Source organism: Notechis scutatus, chromosome 1 (genome assembly GCF_049901735.1).
Source record: "Notechis scutatus isolate UNSWTSFEM ecotype Mainland chromosome 1, rNotScu1.2, whole genome shotgun sequence".
NCBI classification, from domain to species: Eukaryota; Metazoa; Chordata; class Lepidosauria; order Squamata; family Elapidae; genus Notechis; species Notechis scutatus.
Window position 1 is genome coordinate 29067869 of NC_142009.1, and position 21300 is coordinate 29089168.

The 21300-nt window shown below is 39.0% G+C and overlaps 1 protein-coding gene across 1 annotated transcript in view; it reads right to left on the reverse strand.

The window, feature by feature from the left end:
• ZNF395 (zinc finger protein 395) overlaps positions 1-21300 on the reverse strand; it is an 83303-nt gene that overhangs the window by 47569 nt on the left and 14434 nt on the right. The window contains exon 3 of the mRNA XM_087960061.1: positions 16034-16198. The gene's annotated coding sequence lies outside the window, so the exon portion shown is untranslated. The remainder of the gene's footprint in view (positions 1-16033; positions 16199-21300) is intronic.

Below are 21300 nucleotides of genomic sequence, written 5' to 3' on the forward strand. Positions count from 1 at the left end.
AATGGCAACAGCCTAGATTTTGGAATATGATCTCCTGGATTGGCTGAAGAAGCTCCAGATTAGCTTGATTTACACATGTGCATGCATGCATGCACACGTATGCGCATGCGCATGCACACACGGACAGATCCCTGCTATTTTCCCCACCCAGTGGCTTCTCTGTCAGCTTGGACCGTGTCCAAGTCTTCTGTGCACAGTGCCAGTGCAAGCACACACACAACATCTTTCGCTTTCCTTCGGCCTGCCTGCTCACAAGTGCCATGCAGTTTTATACATGCAGGAGGAAAAAGTACTGCGTTTCTCCCATTGCCTCTGGCTGCGCAGGAGGAGGAGTGGACACACAACAGAATGGTGAGAGAGGCAGAAGCACACGCCAGCTTGCCCCTGTATGGTACTTCTCTGAAATGCTTCCTGAATTGCAGAGAACGTCTTTTCTTTGCATTAACTCAGGGCATGTACCTGATGCCAGGGCACAATATACCTGATTGTGCCACACTTTAATGAACATAAAAATAATCACATGCCTTCAGGCTTGCCTTTATGGAAGTTTACAAGTTAAAAACAAACCAGATACAATTAAGTGTATCAAAACGATGTCTCTGAAAATTCTAGGAATCTGCACACCAAATTTCTTGTTGCAATCTAAAACTGACATATTGTACAACATGAGACAAGGCAAAAGTACATTACATGTTCTTGGTGGTTGGAGCTAATCTTCCCTCTAACCATAAAGTTTTTGGGTTGGCCCCAGTTGTATAGTTCCCAATAAATTAACAGCATCCAAAGTTTCCAGAAAACTGACTATAAAACAACTGTGCTATAGTTGTTTTAGTAGGATTTCGCTCTAAAAAAATCCAGTTATATTTAATTTCTGTTATGAACTGGGCTGTTGGGTTGGTTGCTTTGTATATTAATATTATTTTAAGTCTACAACTATGCAAAATTAAAATACATTTTCTGCTATAAATTTGGAATTCTAACACATTCTCCTTTATGTCCTCCTGCAGAAAGCCTTTAATATTCTCTCTCTTTCTCACACACACACCTATTTCAATTGCCTCTCAGATTGTTTTGTATAGTGGGTGTTAATATTTTCAGAATTGTGTTCCTATTGCTTTATTTACTCAAATCTACATTTTTTTAAACATCAGTTGTAGCCAGCATACATTTTTGGCTGAATTTCTGTTCATTGTACTCATTTCATGTTCAGAAGGAAGTTTCTTTCTAATAGCCTGACTCTGCATATTAACTTGATGTTATCTTTTTCAATGTGCAATTCTGAGCTTCTCTTGTTGATTTGATTAACTGCCAAGTGTTGGTTGCGATGATTAAACTTGCCTATTGGAAAGTTAGTATAAAACATGCTTATTTTCCTAAGATTCTGGACGGATTCACACAACACATAACATTTGCTAGTCCAGCCTCATCTCCAGAGATCTTAAATCCTGGGTCCACCTCAATTAGCAATAAGTCCTTTTATTCACAGGAAGACAGTTAAGCCCACATGAGTATACATAAAATGAGAAAATCCCTGAAAAGGGTACTAACAATATATAATAAATTGCAGTTATTAAAGACTGTTGTCTAACAGGTATGTCTGCTGATTAAATGATTCACAGGTACAATATCCATATACCCTAGTGACTATTCTACGCAAGACAATTCTGCTGGTGACTGTGGGAAGGGGCAAAGTTTGTGAGAATCCCAATGCATAATGCATGAAAACATGACACATAATGCAACACCTTTCTCACCGCAACTCACACAGAGCTAAAATGTGGTTTCTTTCCATAGGAAACACTGAGGAACATGCTGGAGAGAAAGGAAGAGGAACAAATGGGGATGGGCAACACAAGGCAAAGATTTTGACCTTGAATATTCCTGTGTTCAAGGCAAAATTCATGTAAGGAAAAGAAGTACAATTGCACAGTCTTTCCATTTATATCCCAAAACTCCAGTTAACTATGTTCCTTTGATCTCCCCCACTGAATATTTAAGAAAAAACTCAAGTGGCAAGTGCACCAATGTCAATGTATCTTGTCTGAAGAAATGCATTATTTTCAAAAATTATTTTGTCCAGCATAATTCATGAGGAATTCCTGTATGAAAAATAAATGCTAGTGGGAAACCCTCCCTTAACTATTGATCTAAAGCAGGATGTGTGTTGGTTCAAAAATCTAGGATATGGATATGGCTCTAAAAATAGCTACCAATGAGTTATCTTAATTGTGATTAATTTCAAATAAATTCTGCAGAAAATTCTCTTTGATACTATTGTAAGGGCATATGTGACACCATGGGCCTATATCAATGCAGGATATTGGGGCAACTGGGCAAGATGTTTTCTACTGCTCGTCCATGATTTTTCTTCCACTTCCCAGTCTCTAACCATAGGGTATCCTGGTGGCCTTTCATAGACGTATGTTTATCTGTCACGCTAGCATCCAACTCAACAGAGTTTAGCTTCCAAGGGCAAGCAAAGTTGGACAGGCGCTGCCACATGGAGGACATTTAAATTAAATTTTATTTCCTTTTCATTCTGGTCCTGCCCACTTCTTTCTCCCAAATGTAATTACTTTTTAGCACACATCAGTCAAAGGCCAAATATAACCCTCAGTAAAGGAAGCTGCACACTGCTGACATAAGCAAAATACTTTTGCTGGGAGAAGAGCAATAAACTTGCTCCACTGCTGCATAATGGGGTGTGGAGTGTGTGTGGAGAGGGTTGGCTTCTCCTGAATGTGCTATCCTGTGCTTTGGAAAGACTTTCAGGCTTTTGTAGATGCAATGGGGAGAGTGTGACGTAAACATCCCACTGTGCAGAGCTTAATTCATGCAACGCTGGAGGCTGCTCATTAGTGCTTGTTTTATCAACAGCAACATACAGGCACTTTTGTAATTTCAAATCCCAGCAATTTTTTTTAATGGTACCTGAGCTGGTGATATCATGATCAGCAATGTGCTACTGCTTTGTACTACTGGAATCCCAATATATGTATATTGAAATACCTTTTGAAAAGTAATATTTTTTCCAAAACAGTCTTTTTAGAATTCTGGGAATCATAGGAATATTTTAAAAAAGGACTGGCTTATGTGAGCTTCTTCACTTATTTAACAGTAGATGTACCTTTAAGGCCATGTGTATCATTCTTCATGCACTCAAATCTCTTGGCTAGTACTATATGAATCATCCAGAGAATATGTGGTTGGTTGAACATCTGTACACCAGTGTAGATCCTGGAAAATCTTTAGCCACTCAAAGAAATTCTGCTGTATGGCTACTTGATGATGCATGACAGTCAAGAAACCCAGTTTTGGGTCACTTCCACCATTTCTGTCCCCCAGTTCCCTCATGTTTCATGAAGCTTGATGTGCTTCATCTTTACCGCTGCAGCCTTTAGAACACCAAAGTGAAGCTCTTCTTCCATCTGACCTGTAAAGATAGCAACTTTCTCAATTTGAAGCTTGACACATCTATGTAGCTTTCATGCCAACAATGCAAAAGTGGTGTGCTGCTGCCTTCTCCCTGGATGTTGGGAATTCCTGGTGGTTTCCCATCTAGATTCAACATTTTATAAATAAGTCAGTGTGAATATATCTAATATACCTTCTTCCTCCAATCTTCTCCACATTTTTAAAATTTAAGCAACACAACATTGCTTAGATTTTCAAGATCAACTGAGGTTGACCAGATATTACCATTGGTATAAAAATAACTGACCAATAGGAGAGGGTATCACCTCTTCCCCCCCCCCCAATCAATTGGATTTACTTACTTACCTACCTACCTACCTATCAAATGTAGAAACTGCCCATCTCCCTCAGGACGAAACTCATCCCATCCTTTGTTGATTCTGGAGCAACAAACATTTTTTCACTTCCTACACAAAATAAATGGCTGGCTACTACCCAAAAACATACTGGCTACATGTATTTGGCCATTTGCAAAATAAACCCCAAAGCAGAAGAATAGCTATAAAAAGAGAGGTGCAAAGTCACCCATCTACCCTTCCTCTTCCACTTAAAAGTCCATTGCTAATTGTGACAATGATAGAACAAAGGCCATAACTTTATGGCATTTAAAATAATTCCTACTTTCCAACATTAGCAAGCAGTACTTTCCAACAGATAACATGAATAGGACGCTAAAGGTGGTTGACGGAGCTGTGAGGGAGAGCCCTGGCATAGCAAAAGCCCTTCACACACAAAAAGGGGGGGTTGCAAGTGTGTGTATGTGCATTCATGCAGCACAAGACAGTTTAAAAAAACCCAACACTTCAACCAGAGCCTAGGGATACTTTGTGGGAGGAACACAAGTTTCCTCTGCTCTCTTCAATCAGCTGACTGCTGTTCTGACAAAATACCAAAAGGATCTACTAACAGAAAAACTCAAGTAAAACACTGTTTTAAAGTACAATGGAATGAGCAGGATTGGGTATATTTACTTCCCTCTACTTGTATATAAAAAAGCAAAACTGAAGAGGGATGAAGCCATCAAACCCCCTCCCTTCTTTCGCGGATCTGATGAACACACAAGGAGTGTTCATCAGATCCTTGAAAGCACTTGCTGAGAGACAACTTCGGTCCATGGTGAAACAGACCACATACACTCTCTAATTAGAGGTTCTCCAATGAAAATGGAAAGATATTTCAAAGATTATAGTTATGCTAAAAAAGTTGAGCACAGGCGATAGATTAAGAATATTTAGGACTGGTATAGAAATCCTGTATGAAGTTGCCAACTTTGTAGCTCCAACCAGTAGTACACTCTGGCTTTATTATGTGCTACAATATTTATCCCATAGATCTCAATGTCTCAGAAGTTACCGAGAAAGAGCAAGCTCTACAGGTTGCTATGATTGGGAGTGACCATATAAGTATCCTTGTGTTTTGTTGCTCAGGGCAATTTTCTTAACCTCAACCATTGTAGAAATCCTCAGCTGGATTTGGGACACTGATATGAGAATCTCCCCAGAGTATTCAGGAATCTTTCAGAATCTGCAAATGTCAAGGAGCAACTCCCACTCCACAATAAGTTTGATTATGTGGGATAAAATTTCACTATATATTGGCCTGGCCATGACAATGAGCAAACATCACTTTCACTTCCATGGTAACCAGACTATCCCTTTCATGTCCCAAGACAAAGACTAAAACAAAACTATGATTTACTCTAAATGTTGGATAATGTTAAATTAAATATTAATGTTAAATATTATTATTAGCTTGCCCACCCATAACAGCTTCAACATGAATATTAAAATTTTTGAAGAGCAATCATCCTGACATTCTCCAATGCCACCCTAGAAATCACCTTAGGTGACAAAGTTGCAAAGCAGGAAGGTGGCCATGCAGCAATCTCCAAAACTTATTTATTGGCACAAACCCTGGTAAAGGCCCTCAAAGCTTGCATCATTCTGGAGTTTCATCTAAGTAGGATAATAAAAGCAAACAAACTGGGCCCTTGGAAAAAAACTGACCTTCCATTTTGTGATGAATCATCAATAGGGGGATGAGGGTCAAAATGTTGCTGACCAGCCAAATGAGGATAAAGGAGAAATAGACTACAAGAAAATAGAACATGATAAAAAGACAAACAGACATAGGAGAAAATTAAATCCAGAGATATCAAAGAGCTTATGTTTCTTTGTTAAATACAAACCTTTGTGCCAAAATGGAGGAGCTGAAAAGTAAAAAAAATACAGAATAACAAATATCTTGTGAAACAGAACCAAGATAATCATGTAAATGCAAATTTATTAAATAGAACAGGGGAAGGAATACATAAGCAGGTTATGTGTGCAATGTTATAGAAAGTAAAATTTCAATGAAGCCAGAAACCTCAAAGAGTTCTTCCCCATAATGGCTGTGGATGAAAATGCAAGGATGTAAAATTGATTTTGCCCTGGGGCGTGCTATTTTTCTCTGCAAGAGGAGATGCAAAATACAATCAGGAAAACAGAGAAAATATTAAAGTAAGGATACATTATTAACTGAACCAACTAGAGATGACCTCAAACTAATCCTAAAAATGCAAGGTTTCTCTGAACTAATTGGAAACTGTAAACACAATGGCTTCAGATTTATATGTAACCAGAAAATTGCCAAGGCAAATCAATTGGGCACTAAAAGAAAGGAAACTTCTAAATAACAGATTGGTAAAATGGAAGTTGAAACAGAAACCTGAGGGGTCAATTCTCTATTGTTCAGGGTTATTCAAAGCTAGAAATAGAACAGGGGAAGGAATACATAAGCAGGTTATGTGTGATTGTTATAAAAAGCATAATTTCAACGAAGTCAGAAACCTCAAAAAGTTTATACACACACACACACTGCAAGAAACATCCCATCAAACCCAAGAGGTCACCAGCAGTTAAGAAAATGTGAAATGAACTGTTAGATCAGAGGTCTCCAACCTTGGCAACTTTAAGACTTGTGGGCTTCAATTCCCAGAATTCTCCAGCCTCTGGGAGTTGAAGTCCATTAGTCTTAAAGTTGCCAAGGTTGGAGACCTCTGTGTTAGATAAGTAAGGTTTCTTTCAGAAAGTTTCCAAATAAGGAAAAAATGTAAACTTGCACAAATATGCCAAACTTCAAAATGAAAATCTAATTGGAAGGCAATCCAAAGCTACCTTGAAGAGCTCTCATCAAACACAACTAAATTCACTTCCGAGTACACATATAGACAATTATTACTGTCTGCTGTCAAGCCTCGACTGGTCTTCCCTGAGTGCGGCCTAAGTTTTCCTAGGCTCGGGTCGCATTACCGGCTGGAAAATCAGAGGCTAGATTACTTAGCATATTCGGGGGGGGGAAAAAGATCAGGTTCTGGGAGATAAACCGCAACAGCATTTATTATGACAGCTTTTATGTTTTAATCAACTAATGGGAGGAAGAGGAAGCACGTGCATCAGCCACAAGGTTAAGGCTTGTTTGTTTTGCATGCATTCAAGAGGCAGCTGACAGCAACCGCGGGACGGGCGGGAGAGCATCTGCGCCTGAAGTTTCCCCTCCCGCTTGAAAAAAAAAAAGCATCGCTGCGGCCACGCAACAAAAGCGCTTCCAATTGAGAAATCGGAGGGATCGCTCCATTCCGCTTCCCCTCGCCGCCCCACGTGACTCGGGCAAAAGCGCTTAACCTCCTCCTCCTCCTCCTCCGCTTCGGCTTACAGGCAGGGCGGAAAGTGACTACGTGCCACTCCCCACGTGGAAACAGCCCCCCTCCTCCCCCCCGCGACAGAACAGCCAGAGCTGCAGGTTGGGGCTTATGTCAAGGGCGGTGGCCCAACGAGGGAAGAGCGACGTCCAATCAGAGATCCCAGCGACCGGGGCGCCTATCCAATCGCAACGCTTGAAGGGGGGAGTTGGGATGCAAGCTTGACCAATCCGAAACCAAACCGGGAAGAGTTGGCGGTGGAGGCCAAGAGACGAGGATGGGAAGGAGGAGATCCAAGGGAGGGCGGGGGGAGAGAGAGAGCCAATCGCGAAAGAAGAGCCGCTGGCAAAGAAGCTGAGAGGAGCCCAACCTTATCACTAAGGGCGGGAGCACGTTCAGTGGCTAAAATAGCATCCAGCTGCAAAAGCGCGCGCTCGGGCTGCTAAGGCAATAGGAAAGGCACCTCCCTCGCCCTCCCGCTGTGAAGAGGCGGGGCTTGCTATTTTCGCCGATGGGCGGGGGAGCGTCCCTTTCCCCCCCCCTCCCCCGCTCGAGAGAGGCGGTCGGTCGGGATTCCACCTCTCCTCCTTCCCCCCACCTCGCTCGCGCACGCCCAGTCATAAAAAAAACCCCAGCCGTGAGGAGCTTCTACTGCCGTTGGGTACACATTTATCATGTTTGACAGCCGAGTTTGTAGGCTTGTTTACTTCGAAGCGATCTGGAGGCCTAATCTTCCATTTCCAGCCGTGCGCACGTGTAAAGCTTTGTCCCAGAGAAAAAGCCAGACTAGAAACCTTCAGACGAACCCTTCAGTATTTGGGACATGTTGTGGGGTCATGTAGTGTCGTCGTCCGCGGGACAGAGAAGAAAATACAAGTCTAAACAAAACAAAACCAATGGCAGACCTTTTAAGATGGTGCGTGGTTAAAAGAGTAGCTGGTTGTGCCCGAAAGAGCCCCAAATCCCACATCTTTTCGAGGAAACAGGACGCTTTTCGGTGCCGAGCAATGCATTTCTGAGGGCAGTTGTAGCCCTTACTGAATGGCCACCCCGAAGCACCCTTATCCCTGCTGTCCGGAATACTGGAAATTCTTCGACATCCGAAGGGGGCCGACTGTACCCCGGTATCATTTGGCAGGCTCTGCATGCTGATGGTGGGGCCCAGGCAAAAGACCCAGGTTGGGAAGGAACTGAAGCCATTGGTGAGTGGGGTCACCTCCGCAAACACTTAACTTGCCTTTCCCATTTCCCACTCTCTCTTCAGTGGCTTGCTTTTCTACCATGTGAAGTCCCAGAACTTCGGGTTTCGCTCTCCTAGGTAAGGAATGAACAGAAGACCATAATAGGATCCACAAGGCTCCTATTTTTTTTTGCTGCCACAAAGTCTGTGACTGGAAGTCGCTATTACAAGCCAGCTTCCCCCCACCACCACCACTGGGGAGATTGCTGTTTATAACAACGCATCCATCTTTTTTTTTTTGTTTGCTTGTTTGTTTGGTGTTGCCAGGGATGCTGGAAATAACTGGTCTTCCCCCTTCCTCATGGTTCGTCTACCTTTGACTGTGTGCATGTGCCCTTGCAACGTTTTTTTAAGCCGGCTCCCCAAACTGCCTTCATCTCATTCCCAGCCTATGAATACTGTAAGACAAGCTTAAGCCGTTATTAGCTGTAGTGGTGTTAGTTTTTTTTTTCCTCTTGCAGAATGTGCAAGGGCAGCCTCAAAAATATGTAACGCTTTTAGGCTCCCACCCCTCCCTTTTACTAATAAAGTCAGATGACTGGGAGCAGCATTGAAAGAGGCATAGCAATAGGGATAGAAAATGTTATGTTAGTATTCTAATGCTTTTTGCCAACTTAGTTTGAAGGAGAAATGGGTAGCACTTTTAAGTCAACAATGGGTAAATAGGACCTCCAGGCTATGATTTGCACAGCCCCTTTCCACTGTATTTGCATTTCCAACCATTAGCCAATTAAATACAGTGCATCACTACACCAAGACAATTGTCTATCCCCACACTAAAGGCAGAGTGAGTTCCACCAAGGATTGCTAATAAGAAATAGCTCAATGACTGGTAGAGGGCAATTAATCCAGATACTAAAATATTTGGTATATTGTAGAGTTGAACCTGGAGGTCATCTAATCCAATTATAATTATTATAATAATATGACTTCAGCAACAGAGTGGTCAATGTCTGGAATACTCTACCTGTCTCTCTGTTTTTTCCCCCAAACCCCAAAAACTTTAACTTTAGACTGTCTACTATTGACCTCACCCCTTTCCTAAGAGGTCTGTAGGGGGCGTGCATAAGCGCACCAACGTGCCTACTGTCCCTGTCCTATTGTTTCTCTTATTTTTCTTATATGTACCCATTTCATGTATTCATAACTACTTATACCTATTATCTTGTAAGCGATTGACAAATCAAATCAAATAAATAAATAAAAAATTCCCTGCCCAGTACAGGAATCCTCATCATCCCAGAAAAATGATTGTCCACACCTTTCAACATTCTGGAGTGAAGAATTGAACTAAAGCCTGTGATGATGAACTGATGTTTAAAAAAGAAACACAGAGAACAGAGAGATGATTGAAAAAGTTTATATTCCAGAAACCTCACAAGGGGCAATTGATCTAATATCTTCTATTGGAACTATTTTTGTTGCTTTTTGCCATGTAATGTCTACCTTTTTTTTCTTAGTAGTGTTTTCCCACAGGTGCAGAGTTCAAGTGTTGATCCATTGGTTGCAACAGAAATTGACCAATTGGCTTGTTGAGGCAGAGATTGATTGGCTCAAAGTTACACAGCTGGCTTTCATACCTAAGGCAGGACCAGAACTCTATAGTTTCTAACCTGGTGCCTTAATCACTAGACCAAACTTGCTCTACTGTAATGTGTACTTGTATACTTCAAAAATCCCCAACATATATGTTAATCAAGTGGAGGTCTCACCCTGCCATCCTAACCAAGATGTTTACCACTGAAAATCCCAGAAACGAAACCTGACATTGTCTGCATATAATGGGTGTGCACTGTTAAAAGCTATGGACCCTCCCAACTCATTTTGTAACTTCCAAAGCAAAAGCAGTTTGTGGCTACCTTTGGGCTAAGGATCAGCACATTCTGTAGGTCAGTGGCCAATTTTCCTTCGCGCTTTTCACCAAGGGGGAAAAAAAAGGATCTTTTGCCAAAATTCTGTGCTTTTCTAACAAAATGAGCACATGCAACACAGCTGAGACTTGTATTTAACCAGTTATAAAATATTGAATTCTGCCACTAAGCAAAGTATTACTAAAATCAGATTTTTGATATCTATAAATCACCTAGCAAATAAAGATTTTAATAATTACAGTTTCAATTACTGGAAATCCCTCTCCATTAGTTTTTAAGCTGCTTTACTGTTATTTCATTGGGGCTCCTTTATTATTAAGAAATTTATGTTTGACCTGAGAATTGTTTACCAAAATAAAGAAAAATCAACAAAACACAAATATTAACACATGTAAATTGCTCAGAAAGGAAATAAAAAACATATAAAATGGATTTAAAAAAACAGCAGAAACAATAGCTCTTATTGGTCTATTGTTTCTTCTATTTTTTTAAAATCTAGTGTAAAGATTTTTTACTTACGATACTTGGCATACTGCATAGTCTTAACTAATATGGAAGGCCGTTATCTCTCATTATTGGGATTCTTATTTAACAAGCATATACTGAATAGATGGAATGAATTATTTGGTTGTAGTTTAATACTTTACATTAAAATACTTAATTCGTGTTAACTGGTCTTGTGCATGTTATCACATTTGTCTAATCTGCATTCTTCTATATAAAGTGTAAAAGGTTTAGAGAGGATGTGGCCACTGCTAGTTACATAACCACAGTTAACAATGCTCTGCAAAACACCCTGAGGCATCCTATTCTACAGCAAGATGGAAAGCCCTCTGTATTTCATTCAAAAAAGCCAACATGCAACTTCATACAGGATAAGTGTCTATTGGACAAATGAAATTTTCTGGTATTTGATTTTTAACTATTTGACCACTGTTTTGCACTCTGCAAAGCAGATGTCTATATGTTGTGAATGCTAGTAGCTATTCTCTTAATTTCCTGCTATAAGAAGTGAATGGGTATGAAATTCGGAATGTTCCATTCAAAATTGTTTTTATTATTTTAAAAACTTAACTTCCATGTAAGTGTAGTTCCATTAAAGTCTATACATTGTAGATTAATTCAAACAGTTTTGTAGCATTTTAAAATTTATTGAAAAGATTTAACATGGCTCTCCCATGGGAAACTAACCCTCTGAAATACAGAGTTAGTTCAAAACATACTCTGAATACTATAGTAGTGGCTAATCATGATAAGGCTGTACCAACCAAGATACTTTTCATTGTAAGATCATCTTAGGGCTACCAAATCTGTGCTGTAAAAATCCATATGACTACTTGATGGCCAAAATTAATATTTTCTGTTATTTGATCCTGTCAGTATTTTGCAGCCTGGTAGCCTTAGAGTTCTTGTAGTATACTAAACTGATATTAAGAATATGCAATTGGTGTGTTCATATGCTGTCCCCATATATTATGACCTAATGTGATAGACCAGTTCATACAACAGTCTAAAATAAGGGCTGGATTCCCCCAATGTATCTCCACCTACCCAATTCTAATAAGGCATCAACAAATGTGTTGCACAAATCTATTAAGCAAGTTCTATTGCAAGTCAGTTGATAAATTACATAGTTCTCTACATATCTATTAACTGAGAAGGGTTTAAGTCCAAGGTGCTTTTGTAAAGCAAGTTAGACTGCAGAAAAATCAGAATACAGCACAGATCTAGTAACCCTATGTATATCAGTAACAGGAAATGGAGGAGACCTATTAGAAGTTCAGATAAAATAACACTGTTTTATTGAGTACTTTAGAAGTAGGCATGTTAAAAAACCTGGGAATATGTTGGAGGTGCTTTTTGAAAAGGCTTCCATCTGAAGCATGGATATTGACAAAACAAAAACTGCATTTACCAAAAAGCAAACTGCTAAGATTGCTCTCATCACCATATTCTTATCACCCTAACTTAGTTATGTTGTTTTTCAAGGCAACTGGGCACTCTGCCAAAGCAATGGCAATATTTGCCTGATACACTGAATCCTAAACTAGCTAACTTGGGTAATTTGTCCATAGTTATCTATTATGCAACCCAGACTACTTGGGCTGAATAAATCATATTCAGATTAGCAAAGTATAAGCATATTAGTCTAACCATATAACAGCATCAAGACAATTTTCACTGATCTGGAAAACTAAGCAGAAACACTCCTGGTTAGTATTTGGATGGAGACTGTCTAGGATGTTCAGAATAGTATAGGATAGATTGGGAAGTCTAAAACATTCCAGAAAATGATCATAGCATTTGATGTTGCAGAAAAAAAAACAAGAACATAGCCATGTAAGTCATCAAGCTCAACTTAAAAGGTAAAGTTTATAAGGCATGTAAGAAAAGCCATTCAGTTACAACCATGCACTATTTTCTCATTCTAAGATTGCCTATGAGGCCAGTATTTGGACTTTGCAACTTATCAGCCTCCCCTCAAAATGTCAATCTAATTCTTTTAAAACCTGGATAAGTTAGGAAGTTTATCAGAAGCCAATCAGATGGTCATAGGTACATTACCTACTCCATTATTAGAGTAGATGGTTGCGGTCCTTGGAATTATGTCCACCAAATATCAAGGCTTGATAAATGCTTGCCAAACACAAGCACCTCTCTCAGGTTGTATGCCTTCGGACACCTAAGTGTAATAACAGGCTCGGTACATTCTGGTTTATGCTTTATAGTCTAAGTACATCCTGGTTTGTGCTATATAGCCTTGAGCAAGGCACTGTTCTGGATTTTGCCTGAAGCAGAAACTACCTGTGTTTACTCCATGTGGTATTTCTTTTGTGCTTTTTGCTATTTTGCTCTTGATGTGCATCTTTACACTTATGCAAGTTCTCAGAGACTTTCTAGTATATTAACTACATTTGCATGAGATTTCATTACATGTGATTCATCTAGTGGAACAAATTTCAAAGAAATTAGACCAAAGTATAGGATACACATCAGCCTTTAGAAAAGAGTAAAATATAAATGCTTACATGAATATCCCACTAAGTCACTAGCTCACTGAATAATTTTCTAAGGAGAGTTTGGATTGCCTTTTTTATTCACTGAAAGCCATTACTTTTCTTTAAAAAGTTTTATCATAGTCCTGAGAACTTTCACCACCACCACCACATTGGTTAAAGAAAGGAACAGAAATTAAACCCACACATGCTTTTTTTCCCCTGCAGCTGCCAAATATTTTCTGAGCCAGAGAGATCCAGTCTCAGCAGGCTGGATATATAAACGTGATGAGGGAGGGGATCTGTGTTGTTTGGCTTGGCGCTCTCTGCTGTAAAGACACCCACATGCAAGCCAAAAGGGGGCTGAACTTTTTCTTTCCTTAAAGAGACAACATCAGGAAAGCTGGAAAAGGGTTCCCTAAACATCGCTGGTTTTTTAGATGATGTCAGTTAGTGGAAGATTTACATTTCATTGCATCTCAAACTTCTTCCCAGCTTTGCTTCCAAATATTGGCTCTGTTGTGATTGTCAGCTAGATAATTTTAATTTCTTGAAAGCATCAGTACTGTATTTTAACAATTTAAAGGCTTCATTTAATCCCACAATTTAGTGGCACGTTAGTTGGCCTTGTCAAATTCAAGATATCTGATATGCAAGATACGTTTTCTTTACAGGCCAATATTTACCAGTAACATTAGGTTCTATGAGAAAGCAGGAAAAAGCTTAGTGAGATAAGCACTCCAGTGTTTCCATATCCTTTGACATTTGGCTAGAGAAAATAGGAGTCCAGCACTTAATATCAAATTCTGAGTTTTTCATATCACATTGAATCAAACAAGACCTAAATATTTTTTAGAACTCTGGCAATACTTTAAAAATCCCAGCAAATCCCAGTGTGTGTTTTAAATAGATATCCCTGAGAAACTAATTCTGAGATTACCGTATATGGTTTATGAATTACATTTTATGTATTAATCAAGATACGTTTTATTTTTATTCTACACCTAGATAGTTCAAGACAGTTTGTAATAATGAACTTTATAAAAAAAATACCTTGTGAAGTGGGCTACAGTTAGAGATAGCAACTGACCTGAAGTTTCAAGGGAACTTCAGGACTAAATCAGAATTTGACTACCAGTAACTTCAGATCAATAAACTATTGCTTTGAAATAGGTTTCAGAAACCATAACTAAACAATCATAGTATCTCCATAAATAGATTCACATTAGATTATGTTCATATGACACATTTAAACTGATTACTGAATAAAACACATTTCTTGAATTGTGCAGTACATTGAACTATAATCAAATAAGCTAGGTATGCACAACACACTTAGCTAAAAACAAAAAAAACCTTATCAAGGTAAACACTAAGCAAGTTTAGTATATGGTGCGTGAAAGCATATACTAAATCTTTAACTGTGCAAGTTAGCCATTAGAGCTTCTGAATTTCTCTGGAGCGGAAATGATATGTTTAAGATTGGCACTTTGGCAGTGCTTTATTTTATTATTGTTGTTATTATAATTCATCGCACAATCAGCCAGATGTTCACACTGGATTTGGCATTTTTAATCCATCTATCGAGTTCTTTCCAAAGACCTGGGATAGGCAGATGTGGATGCTTGATGGTGTTTAAAGATAATGTCATGGGGTGTAAGCTGTTCTCAGAAAAGCTGTCTTTTGCAATTGACTGATGGGGATTTGGTCAATGCCAATGGTGCTCAGGTAGTACTTCATTTGTTTTGGGATTGCACCTAAGTCATCTATACTATTGGTGCTACTTTGCATTCTTTTGTCACAGTCCTTCTATTTCTATTTGCAGGTCTTGTGTTTTGTTATGTTCTCCAATCCTTTCTCTTCTATTCTGCTATCTCCAGGTATTGCCATATCCACTATCCAGATTTTTTTTAATCTTTCTTACTGACAATTGTTAAGTCTGGTATGTTATGTGGCAGGTGCCTGTTTAAATGCTTATTCATTTTCTATTACTTTCTCTACTCTATAGTCCTATCAGCTCATCTTCTTGTGCTTATTGTTATTTTTAGCTGAGGCTACCAGATCTGGGTGAGAAACTGCAAGTGCTAGCTCTGAACAAACAGGCAACCTTAATTTGTTCCAGCCATCTGGTGGCTCTCTGGATGTTTACAACATAGATCTGTTGGGCTATGCATAAGCCACAACTAGTCACATTTCTTTCTCTCTCTTTCTCTTTCACATATTACACAATTTTTGAATATGGAAAAAAATCTAAAGTGTTAATTTTATTAACAATAATGGTACATCTAAGTAAACCGTAAAACTACTAAAATGCAGCATAGAGCACAATAATCTAAAAAAAAGCAAGTGCACAGTCATATTCTAATGAAAATCTGTATCAATATGTAAGTGTATTTCAGTATTCACAGCAACCCTTTTCAAACCTTTTTATAACCAATGATGCTTTAATTAAAATATTCAAACATATCTAAAATTTGAGCATTGCAGCTTAATATTCAATATAAGCTATCTTTTTGTAGATATTATTGCATATATAATGCATAGATTTTGATGAGATCCCCATCTTGGATATATAGAACAAAAATTTGAACAAAAGTTCAGTCTAGTACCCAGTGTCTTTATTCACACTGCTAAACATCCCTAGAACATTTATGCAATGTTTTAAACTTCCTGAGTTGGGAACTACTTTCAATTAAATTTTCCAGTAGTTCTGTTATTGCATATATTTATGTTCAAAGACATCAACAATATATTTAAATTTTTGACCTACCTTTAATTTCAATCTATTCCATTCTGACTTAGCATCTGTTCCAGTGAGGATGCAGAATGTACTCTATCTCAGGGGTCCCCAACCCCTGGTCCGTGGACTAGCACTGAGCTGTGGCATGCCAGAAACCAGGTCGTGCAAAAAAGAGAAGCCCCATCTGTTGAGACTCTAAAAAAATGCAGAGAAGAGCAACCAGGATGATTAGGGGACTGGAGACTAAAACTTATGAAGAACGGTTACAGGGACTGGGCATGGCTAGTCTAGTGAAGAGAAGGACCAGGGGAGACACAACAGCATTGTTCCAATATTTGAGGGGCTGCCACGGAGAGGAAGGAGTCAAGCTATTTTCCAAAGCACCTGAAGGCTAGACAAGGAATAATGAATGGAAACTGATCAAAGAGAGATTCAACCTAGAAATAAGGAGAAATTTTCTGATAGTGAGAACAACCAAATGGAACAGCTTGCCTTCAGAAATTGTGGGAGCTTCATCAATGGAGGCTTTCAAGAAGAGATTGGACTGCCATTTATCAGAAATGGTGTAGGTTTCCTGCTTGGGCGGAGGGTTGGACTAGATGATCTACAAGATCCCTTCCAACTCTGTAAGTCTGCGGGATGCAGGCAACATGCGAACCACACCCCTTCTGGTCCTTGGAAAATCCTTTCCCCACGGAACCATCCCTGGTGCCCAAAAGGTTGGGGGCTGCTGCTCTATCTGCTTCCTTTATCATCCACAACCTTAAGATACCTGCTGAAGTACTCCACACTAAAACAACTATATTTTTAAACTTTAAAACCCAGGATCTAAGGGCACACAATGCAACCACCTTGCATAAGCAAAGCTGGTTTAGTCTGGATGGGAATTAAGATTTTTATCCCACCTTTATTACTTTTATAAGTAACTCAAAGTGGCAAATATACATAATGTCCTCTTCATGTTTTCTCCACTACAATAAAACTTTGAGGCAGGTTGGGCTAAAAAGTGACTGGCCCAAAGTCATACCACTTTTAGCCCCAGAATGGAAAAAAAACAGATATTGGATAGCTGCTTTTATTTATAAATTCTTCATTAGCATTTCTCTGGAAACTTTTAAAGAATTTAGCAATTTAGAAAAAGGCAGAAATCAATAAAAAAAAAACATCTCAATGTCTCCAATACTGATATGTTTTAAGAAGAGCCAAGGATTGCAGCGCCAATCATCTAATAATCAAACAATATACTGTAGTTATCTGGGAAAGCTTGTAGGACAGAATCAACCATGTCCTTTTAAAAATATTACACCAGTGGTTACAGTCTCTGGGACCTACATTCCCCAGCATGGTTACTGTATTATTTCCTAGGTATTTTAGTTTTCTAAAAATTGTTCTGGTTTTAAAAGCGCCTTGTTTGGTGCTTTAAAGCAAAAACAGGCGACATAAAACAGGACTTGCAAAGCTTGTCTCTCTATATGATCCATTTTTAAAATGTCTTTCCTTCAAGTGGTCTCTTGGCCTTGATTTTCTTCAGTTTGTGAATGCCAGAGAAAGTAAATGTAGTATACAGATTTCTTGTGTTATATGGAGACTGTAGTAGAGCACTTTAGTCTTCCTTCTCCCTACATCTTCAGGCCAAGCAACATTGGCTGATTGGTGCAGATCGAATGCTAAAATCTGTTCCAGTTTTAGATCAGGGCTGGCAAGGCAAGGGTGGACTTGTTAACTCCTCCTGCCCGCCCCGCCCCCACTCCCTTCATTTTCCTCTGTAGCTCTCCCAGCTTGAGCAATCTTGGTCAGATCTCCCCTCCCTTCCAGTTTCCTGGCTCCCTCCCAAATCTTCTCTTGCGGTTCTTGCTCGGGGACATTTGTTTGCCACATGCTAAATTGATCTCTCTCCAGAGGCAAAATTAACCCACAGCCACTGACACAATTTTGCAAATGCGTGCGCGTATACACACACAGGCAATATGTCTTCGATTTCAGAAACACAACAATCTCGGGTGTTGGATGAAGTCCTTTCCCAACAACCCAGGAACCTCATGCATTCCTTTCTTTCCAACGCTAGCAACAGAGAGAAAAAAGGAACTGCTTCTCAATTCCTCATTGGTTCAGAAGGAAAAGCAATTGGTGAAGCCCTCCCGGAGGCTCTGGAAGCAGAGCATTCCCTCTGGCTCTTTTTCCTGGAATGCTACACTACCAGTCAAGCTATCTCTTTCTGCTTCTAGCCCGCCCTGGAACAGTCTCTGCACAACAGTTGTGAAAGGAAAGAAGCTCAATGGCTGCAAGGGAAGGCTTTTAACAATACTTAAAAGTTTACACTACAGAATACCACAACTTAAAGACCTAGCTTAAGATAGATGGGGTACTCTGGTGCAGATATCCAAGGGAAAGGCGTTGCATTTATGAATTGTGCATGATGTGTGTGTGTGCCTTTAAAATTGCAGTTTACAGAGGAACCAATTGTGTGGGGGGAATGTGCCCCACCCCAAACTTTGGCTGCTGAGCATGAAATTGTTCAGTACTACATTGCCACATGAGGATTCCTTTGCAGACGGCTACAGGGTTCTGGATATTTTTTATTAACTTTAAAAATTTTTAGGCAAAGGCTCTTATTTTTTTCTCTAAGGGCTGCAGTAGATGTGATCATACTGAGGAATAAACCCCAGAATATTGGGCCAAAATGTTGACATTCTACTATGTTGAAAGTTCAAAGTAATAAAGAAATCACATCACCGACAGTTGACAGCTTTGGATATGAATATTGCAAAATGGGAGAGGAAGGAGACAGGAATTCCTCTTTCCCAACTTAAAATACTCTATGTACACCAATTCACAAGTGCAAAAATATGTATTTTGGGTTGTTTTTACAGCACTGTAAGCTGATCTAGAATTTTGCACAAGTAAAAACCTATTTTAGGAACTGATGACTTAAACATGCAAGATTATTAAAAAATGCACGTGCCAAATTACAGTATTCAGAATTCTCTCTCTAGTCAGGAACTTGAAGCTACCAGAAGATACCTCACATAATTGATTGTTATAATTATTAAAATGCTTAAGATTTAAATGGAACTTGTGGCCCCCACCAATGTCACCAATGTAATCCTGCAGGATGTCCTTCCTGTTTTGAAGCACAGACAATATCTCTCCGTCTCAGAAAGGCTGATGTTAAGGAAGAAGAAGAGGAGAGAGTACAGTACAGTATCTTGCAGCCAGTTGCCGTGTTCAAATGTTTCAGACTCTGTGTCTAGGCATCTGACTCAGAGCCGATTTCAGGACTTATCCTGTAATGTGTATGGAAGGGCAGAAGTCTCGTATTACATCACTGTCAACGACCTTCCTTTGCCACTTATCGCATAAGCTCCTACATAAACAGGTCAATTAAACCAACTGAAAAGTGTCATGAAGCTGGCTGTGGCAATGGCATCCAAAGCATTTTATGCTGATTCAGAGTAACAACATCCCCTTGTGACTAAGAGGAAGAAACACAACGGATTATAAATTTGTACGTGTGTGTAAGCGAGTAAGTGCCAAGCAGAGAATGCAAGATAGGGAGAATTGCTGTAACTGTTGCAGATGTTGGGACATCCCATCAGGGTTAGCAGGGGCAACAGAACTGAATCATAGCAGGATAAAGGGTAAATCTGGGAAATGTATTGCTGGCTTGCTGACTGTCTTATTATGTCACTTTTACAAGTCAGGGACGTGCATTTTGACTGATCAGCACTCAGGATTAGGCCACCATTCAGCAGATTCATTGAATATGGGGAAATGGAATGGGGATTATCTCTTTGTTATAGTAGAGGTGGAATTTTTACATAAAAGAATGGTAGGAGTTGCAGTCAAACATGATAATAATAAAAAGAAGGTTGCCTTTGTTGTTCAAAAAGTAGCTTTTTGGCCAATTGTTTTGCATAAATGTCTGGAGCATTTTCACTTAAATACCATTTATAATCTGCCTTCCAAGTAAATTATATCTTTTTAAAACCCTTAAAATGCAAAAGCAGATCTCCCAATAAAAACAGAAGAATCACAAACAAAATAAGATAGGTTAAAAAGTGATACTTATTAAAATATATTGAAGTATATATGCATTTGAATATCACTAACATTAGCTAAGGTATAGAAAATTGTAAATGTTAGTAATTGCTATAATGATATACTTTGTTTCTTTTTTGTGTCATGTTTTTACTTCATTAAATACTTTTTATTTAATTAGTTTTATTAGTTTTGGTAAGTTATTATTTATTATTAGTTTTGGTAAGTATTTGTATTACAATAATCTATGAGTTTTGGTTTGTTTGCTTTTTCCAGTTATTTTTTTAAAAAGCAATAAAAAATAGAAGTTTCTGATTGTTCATGCTTTCTAAGACAAGCAACCATTTTGACAGAGTATCCACACATTCCAAATATCCTCACTGGCTGAAAGGGAAACTATATCTAGCTTGAAGGGTGTCCCTTTGAGTTATTGAATAAGAGATAAGGTAAAGGTAGAGGTTTCCTTATCCAGTTGTCTCTAGGACATGGTGCTCATCTCTGTTTTTTGGCCAAGGGAGCCAGTGTTATCCAAAGAGATTTTCCATGGTCATGTGGTCAGCATGGGTGTACGCCAAAGGTGCAAGAAACGCTATTACCTTCCCACCAAAGTGGTACCTATTAGTCTACTTGCATTTGCATGCTTTCGAACTGCTAAGTGGGCAGAAGCTGGGGCAAAAGCGGGATCTGATCCCATTTCATGGCTCTCAGGTCACAAACCTGGGCTGTCAGCTTTCCAGCCGAGCCATTGCGTTTCCTATGAATAAGAAATAAGACATATTTTAAAAACATGAAACATCATTGGTATGAGAAGCCAATTTGATCCTTGAAAAATAATAGAGTAATTACATGCCAATTATGGGGTGGTGGAAGTGATCTAAAACTGACTCTTGATTTGTAATTTTGCTTTTTTGTAACTGCTAACTCTAGATTTCGAATGAATTATTCGCTACTCTCTTGATATGACAGATTTTCTTTTGGAAGTGGAGAAATGGATCCTATAAGAGAAAAAAAGCAGGATATCCAGTAATAGCGTAATGAAGGGAAGTTGGTCCATCCCATACATCACATTTCCAATTTTAATTTTGACATAAGTATCTTATGCAGTCTTTCTAGAAACAGGAATAAGTCAAAGGGGGTAGCTCCTATTTTATCTATTCATTTTGTAAAAACAAGTCCTACACCTGTTTTTAAGTGCTGTTACCTAAACCAATGGCCATAGCAATAACTGAAATATATGCTGTCTGAAGTTCATGGTACAT